Raw genomic sequence first — 6634 nt, 5'->3', positions numbered from 1 at the left:
TTCACACAATACTATACACACACGTATTGCAACAGACCAAACAAGTCCAATCAATCTTCCATGTTCAATTCACTGCCTTCCACACACACAATGCCATAAAATCTAATATCTAACCAACCCAAATTATTTCCTCATATTAAACTGATCATTTAATATGGGAAGATAAAAAGGAAAAAAGAGTTAGGATATAGATATGTGCTTCTAGACCTATCTCAACAGGGGACCAAAAGGAGAAATGGTTGCATCTCAATAGGGGTCCAAAAGGAGACGATCTACCCAAGAGCAATGTGCAATAAGTGCTTCTAAATTTACCAAGGGACCAAGAGGAGAGATGGTTACATCTCAATAGGGGTCCAAAAGGAGGTAGTCTATCAAAGAGCAACGTGCATCTAATGGAGCTTAAAATACCTTAGGGTTAGGTTCATTAAAGACCTCCAAAAGTTAGTGTTAAAAAGTCCATTGACCTTAGGCAAGCTAGGACTGACCTTGAGGTGGAAATCCTACCAAAGCATGAGGTGCTTGTCGGCTTGCTAACTAAATTGCTTAAAGTGTTTGTGGGAACTTTTCCCAAGCTTGAGGTGCTTCTCATGCTTAAATGACTAAGGTTTTTGAAGTGTTCAATTCAAACATAAACTCTCAAGAGGCATAAACGATTTACATGCTTAAATAAATAGGTGCTTGAAGTGTTCAATTCAAACCAAATGACTTAATAATCATAAAAGATACATGTCAAGATCCTCCCGATGTGGCCCTCATGATGTTCTTGAATCCTATTGGATAGGCTTTAAAGGGGTTCAATGAGAATTTAGATGCATAAAAATAAATAATTAAGTTCTTTCTCTCAAACAGGAAAAAGAGGATACATGTCCAGATGATATAGTTAAATAATACAAGAGAGTGAGAGAGAGGGAGAGATAGGTGGACCAAGAAAGAGAGGGGGTATACTCTCCCACACACACACACTCTCTCTCATTGTGTCAAATGAAAAGTGCAAGAGTTACATCTCCTTCTCCAAGCTTGCTGAGAACTGGAGAGCCTACACCAACACTCTTGACTATGGAATGCAAATCCAAGCAAGAGAGGGGGTATACTCTCCTACACACACACTCTCTCTCTCATTGTGTTAAGTGCAAAGTGCAAGAGCTCCATCTCCTTCTCCAAGAGGCTTGTTGAGAGGTGGAGAGCCTACACCAACACTCTTGGCTATGGAATGCAAATCTAACCAAGAGCCATGCTTCGATGCTGAAGCTTGCCATCTCCTTCATCTTCATTACTATGCTATTATGCTATGCTAAGAAAGAAGAGTGATGATAAGTGAGGAACTATTTCTTTCTCCTATGGATAATTATTCTTCCTCTTCCCTACCCTCATTCCCCACTAGCTATCTCCACCTTTGAAGGTGTTTGAGTCCTTGAGACTGACGCTTGGGATAGTTAATGGTTTCTGCAAAGTTTATGTTATGCTTGTGATGCATGAAGCTTTCCATATTCATTGCATCACCTAGGTCACAAGGAACACAAAGATTGTATTGTACCAAGTCTCTCTAGATGGGAGAGTCTATAATACAAACACCTTTTGGAGGGGGGAACGGCTCCAAGTAAATCCGGTCCTCAACTATTGTAATGTTCTCTAATACTCTCTCTCTCTTGTAAAAGTATTGTTCATGCCAAGTTAATTAAGTATTACATTTATGTTGCTACCATCAACTAAGTTCACCCTCTATGTTCTCAAAGTGGTCTCACAAAAATGTTCACTCTAATTCACTTAATTCCGCTTTTCTCAAAGTTCATAGGCCATTTCCATTACATTTGTATCAAGGCCTTTGGTGTCTCTTTTCTTGATTAAGAAGAGAGGTCCTTAACTGGTCTATAAATGGTTGATTTTATTAATTATATTAGGGTAAGTGGGACTCGAATCTATTATCGGTTTTGGTGAGCACACTATGTGGGATATGGTGCACACCTCGAGAGATTTGGTCTTAATAATGGGGTCTTTTTAGACTTGCCTACGGATTTACCATTATTGAGCCATAAGAATTCCAAAAGGATCTATCCCTTGGTAATTTTGCTATGTTAGACCCACACCACTACTCTCTAGAATTAATCAATTCAATCCGTGGGTGTAGATACTGAGAGGCAGAACTGCAAAACAGACCAAGTGGCCTCTACACCAAGCCTATGCACGATGGCCTCATCAAGGGAGGTACACAATAGGGGCACCACCTAGCAAGATATGCAGCTAAGAGGCATACATATACTAAATCAAACATGCCATGGAAAACAATTTCAAGATCCACGTCCAAGTGTGCGATGGGGTGGTCAAAAAACAAGAAGAGAGGAATGGTGAGTGAGTGAGAATGGGCTTGCTACCCGTGCATGTAATAAGGAAGATAATGAGGTAAGGGAAGAATGCAAGTATACTCACTACTCATACCATAGGTGGAAAATTCTGCACACCTTAAGATGCAAGTAGCAAGATGATAGGAATCGGAGAGAGAGAGAGAGAGAGAGAGAGAGAGAGAGAGAGAGAGAGAGTATGATGGTGAATATGCACTTCTCAACATAAGCAAGAATGGAAAGAAACAAGCCTAAACCATACTCACAACAATGAAGTATATCCCAAAAACACAAGGTATGGCACCAAGATGGAGCGTGTTGATTTCTTGTAAAAGATGAATACAATAGGTAGCATAGGGCAAGAAGATGAGAAGGGGATAATACCGTAGGATGCATAATGGAGGGATGGGAGTTGATGGCAAGGAATATCATGAATGTAGTCATCATTCTTCTTCTTGAATAGTGCCTTCAATCCTTCATTACAAGAGTGTGGAGATATGGTGCTCATTTTGTGCATGGTGATGGTGATGGTGTTGTGATTATGTGATTAGGGTTCATGCTACTAGCATGTAGCACAAGGGTGTGTATGTGTAGGTGTGCCGGTATGTGTGTAGTGTGTGTAGTATGTTGTGTGTTTACAAAAGAGAAGGCCTTCGTTTATAGGCCAAGAGAGTGATTAGAGAAGAGATTATGAGCAAGAGGAGTTACTACAAAGTAACCTCAGCTATAGGCATGTCCCCAGTGAGAGAGCTCTGTGTGCCCTGCTTATTGACCAATTTCCTCCTAATTGCCTTCATCATGGCAAGCTTTGTCTCCATGCCACCTTCCATAGGTTGCGTCCAAGATCTTCCTTATAATATTTGAGAGAATCTTGATAAAATAAGATAAAATTCAACAATAACGGAGAGAAACCTGTAAGAAATTGTGTGTGTGGAGTTGGATAATCATGACTTTTTTCCATGTGGATAGATAGGCTCTAATATTGCGGCCATATCTCCCAAACCGTAGCTTAAAAAATTATAAGAAAAAATAGGGACAAAAAGATCAGCTCAATGCCTACAACTTTGTTGTTGAAAACTATTTCCAATTTGGAATGGAAAAAATAGAGAAAATCCCACAAAACTATGTGTCCGTCTTTTTCCTTCCAAAAGTCTTCCAAGTGGTCCCCTCTTGACTCCATGTGTAAGCCTTGTGTCCACAAGTGAATTATGCTTGAATTTGATAACGTTTTGTTGACTCCAACTCAATAATGCATAAAATTCTCCTCCCTTTCACTATTGACTTTTATTCTTTACCTGTAGTGACCATTAGGTAGAATCAACATCCAATGATTTTTTTTCCTTTCATAGGGTTTGTTCCTACCTCTCCTTATTTCCAAGATCTGAATGTGTCAAAACCATAGCTATGTACAAAATAAATACATAGATTTTTTGTGATTTTCATGCATCAGTTCCTTCCTTCTCTTAGAGTCCTTGAAGCCTTGCCACCAAGTGCATACCGAGAGAGAGGTGGAGAAAAAATTGAAAAGTGGCCCTCATTAGCCTTCCCCCTGAAGCTAGAGGCATTTATTCCTCTAGCTCTATACTTGATTCTTCTTCAATTGAGGTGGAGGAGTCTCCCTCCTCAAGGATTTCTATCATACATGCTCGATCAAACCTCAAAAAGTACCGCTTCAGCCTCCATACATTGACACTTGTTTTGTGGAGCCTACCATTTGTATCCATCAATCGGTAGCTGCCATTGTTGTAGAACTTTCTAATGACAAATGGCCCCTTCCATCTGGGTGAAAACTTTTTATCCTTCCTAGTGTCAAACCTGTTATCATACCTTATGAACAATATTCTACTTTATTGAGACCTTTTGTCCTAAGTCGCTTGTTGAAGGTAAGTGGACGTTGCTCTGCATGTGCTGCATAATAGTTGATGGCATCTTCTTTGTCTAGTTGAAGCCTCTCTAGATTAAGAATGTGGTTGTAAAGATGAGCATTAGGGCATTCCATTTGACTAGCTAGCACTATGAGACTAGCCAATTGTACTTCAATGGGTAAAATGGCCTCCTTACCATACATCAAGTGATTTGGTGTGAACCCAAGGGATGTGCGAAATGAATTGCGATAAGCCCAAAGTGCAGCCATAAGATGCTTGTCCCAATCACTTTTGTGATTGTTTACATGTTTAGTGATGATCTTGCAGATCATACCATTAATCTTTTCTACCAAACCATTGCATTGTGGGTAGTAGGGAGTTGAGTGTCATCGTGAGATACCCAGCTTCTCCACCATCAACTCTCCTACTAGGTCTCCTCCAAAACCTAGTCCCCTGTCAGACATTATTCCAAGAGAAGTGCCAAAACGGTAACAAATGTTCCAAATACAAAATTAATCACTTCCTTAACTGTAATCCGAGTGGTAGCAACTGCTTGAGTCCACATGGTCATGTAGTCCACACCCATGATGATAGACAATTTACCTGATTGGCTCCTTGGAAAAGGCCCAATGGCATCAATCCCCAATTCTCAAATGGTCCATAAGAGATTATAAGATTCTGTGGCTCATATGTGAGCCTCCTATCTCCTTCCTTTTGACACTCTTTGCATGTTTTGCACCAGTGATGCACATCTCTTTGTAAACTAGGCCACACAAACCCGGCTTGTAGAACCTTCCTACTGGTGATGTCAAGTGAAAAGTGCCCTCCACAAACACCATCATGGAAACTAGAAATGATTTTGGTGATTTCCCTAGAGAGAGGTACATGCTTAAGAATTTGATCCTTACCATTCCAATAGAGGTCGTCATTGATAAGGAAGTATTGTGTTGCCTTGCGCACAAGCCACTGCTTTTGATCCTTAGTAAGATCTTTAAGACACTCTCCTGTGTCCAAGAAACTCATGATGTGAGGCATAGCATCGCTACCTTGGAAGAGAGGTAGCGTCAACTTGATAACACACACCATTAGAACATCTTGTAGCTTCTCTCTAGCTAGAGCATCTCCTTCTTGATTTTTTGCTCGAGGGACATGATGTAATTTTACAGCTTGAAACTTCCCTAAAAGTTCCCTAGCTTGGTGAAAATGGCGCATCAAGCTATGATTTTTACAGGCCCAAGCTCCTTGTTTTTTTTTTATTAAAAGCATGGCATCACCAAATACATTTAACCATTGAATACCTTGTGTCACACAACACTCTAACCCAAGAGTTAAGGCTGCATATTCTACTTCATTGTTGCAGTAGGAATCCAAGAGATGACCAACAAAGAATACATTTTCCCCTTGCTCGTTGAAGACGACAATGCGCCTTGTAGCTTTGTCCATTGTCCTCTTATAGGTTCCATCAAAGAAAAGAGAGTGAGCCCTCTGTATCTTAGGGACTTCCAACATAGGTGTTACTTCTTTGTCACTTGTCTTAATCTTCAGCGGATTTTATAGTGGCGATGAGTGAGAATGCCTCCTAGACTAGCTCTTTTGGAGATCTCCACTTGCATTGTGTAGTCCAACTCTTGCAACCTTGTGAGCCATTTGAAAATCCTAGAAGAAACATCCATGTGCTGCATTACATAAGGAAATACTTCTTCCATTGTTAAAAATATGAATGGTCTAGACAAAAAATAAGAGCAAAATTTGGTGGTAGCAAACATTCATGCAAGCACCATGTGCTCCACTGTCATGTATCCCTTTTTTGATGGAGTCATCATGCAACTAGAGAAGTAGAAAGGACACATGAAAGAAATTTGAGGATCCTTTTGCATCAATACCAAGTGTGTCATTGCCCACACTAGGGTTTACATAAAATGGCTCATCCCACTTTGGCGGTGTTGTGTTGTGGCACATATATAGTGGGAACGGGAATTAAATGATTTATCTTGTGACTTTTTGACTCATAAGTATACTTCATATAATACTCATATGCATAAACAAAATCTTTCCACCATACCTTAGTATTTACCTTTGAAGTTAGAAAGTACTGCAAGAGAAGTATCAATGATTGTGCCTCTTTTTGTCTAGGGGAAAAGCATTTGTATATTTCTTCTAATATCTCAGCTATACCCTACCATATATAAATTATTTTCTTCTTTTCACATTTATTTAATAATGTAACCCTTTAATAATGCATACCTTCCTGGATACATACAAGAGGGAAGGGCCTACTAGAAGACTTTATGAAAAGAAAGATCCAAAGCTTCTTGGACCATCCCAGTTTGAAAATCCCATCCCAACCTAAGGGCGTGGAGAAAAGGCCAAAACCAAGTCAAGCTCTTTTAGTAGGCCAATTTTTCTTTTTGAAGCATGTCAATCCGAGTTACA

This window comes from Adiantum capillus-veneris, chromosome 29 (assembly GCF_014529385.1).
Source record: "Adiantum capillus-veneris isolate H3 chromosome 29, ASM1452938v2, whole genome shotgun sequence".
NCBI lineage: Eukaryota > Viridiplantae > Streptophyta > Polypodiopsida > Polypodiales > Pteridaceae > Adiantum > Adiantum capillus-veneris.
This window is presented reverse-complemented; position numbering follows the sequence as displayed.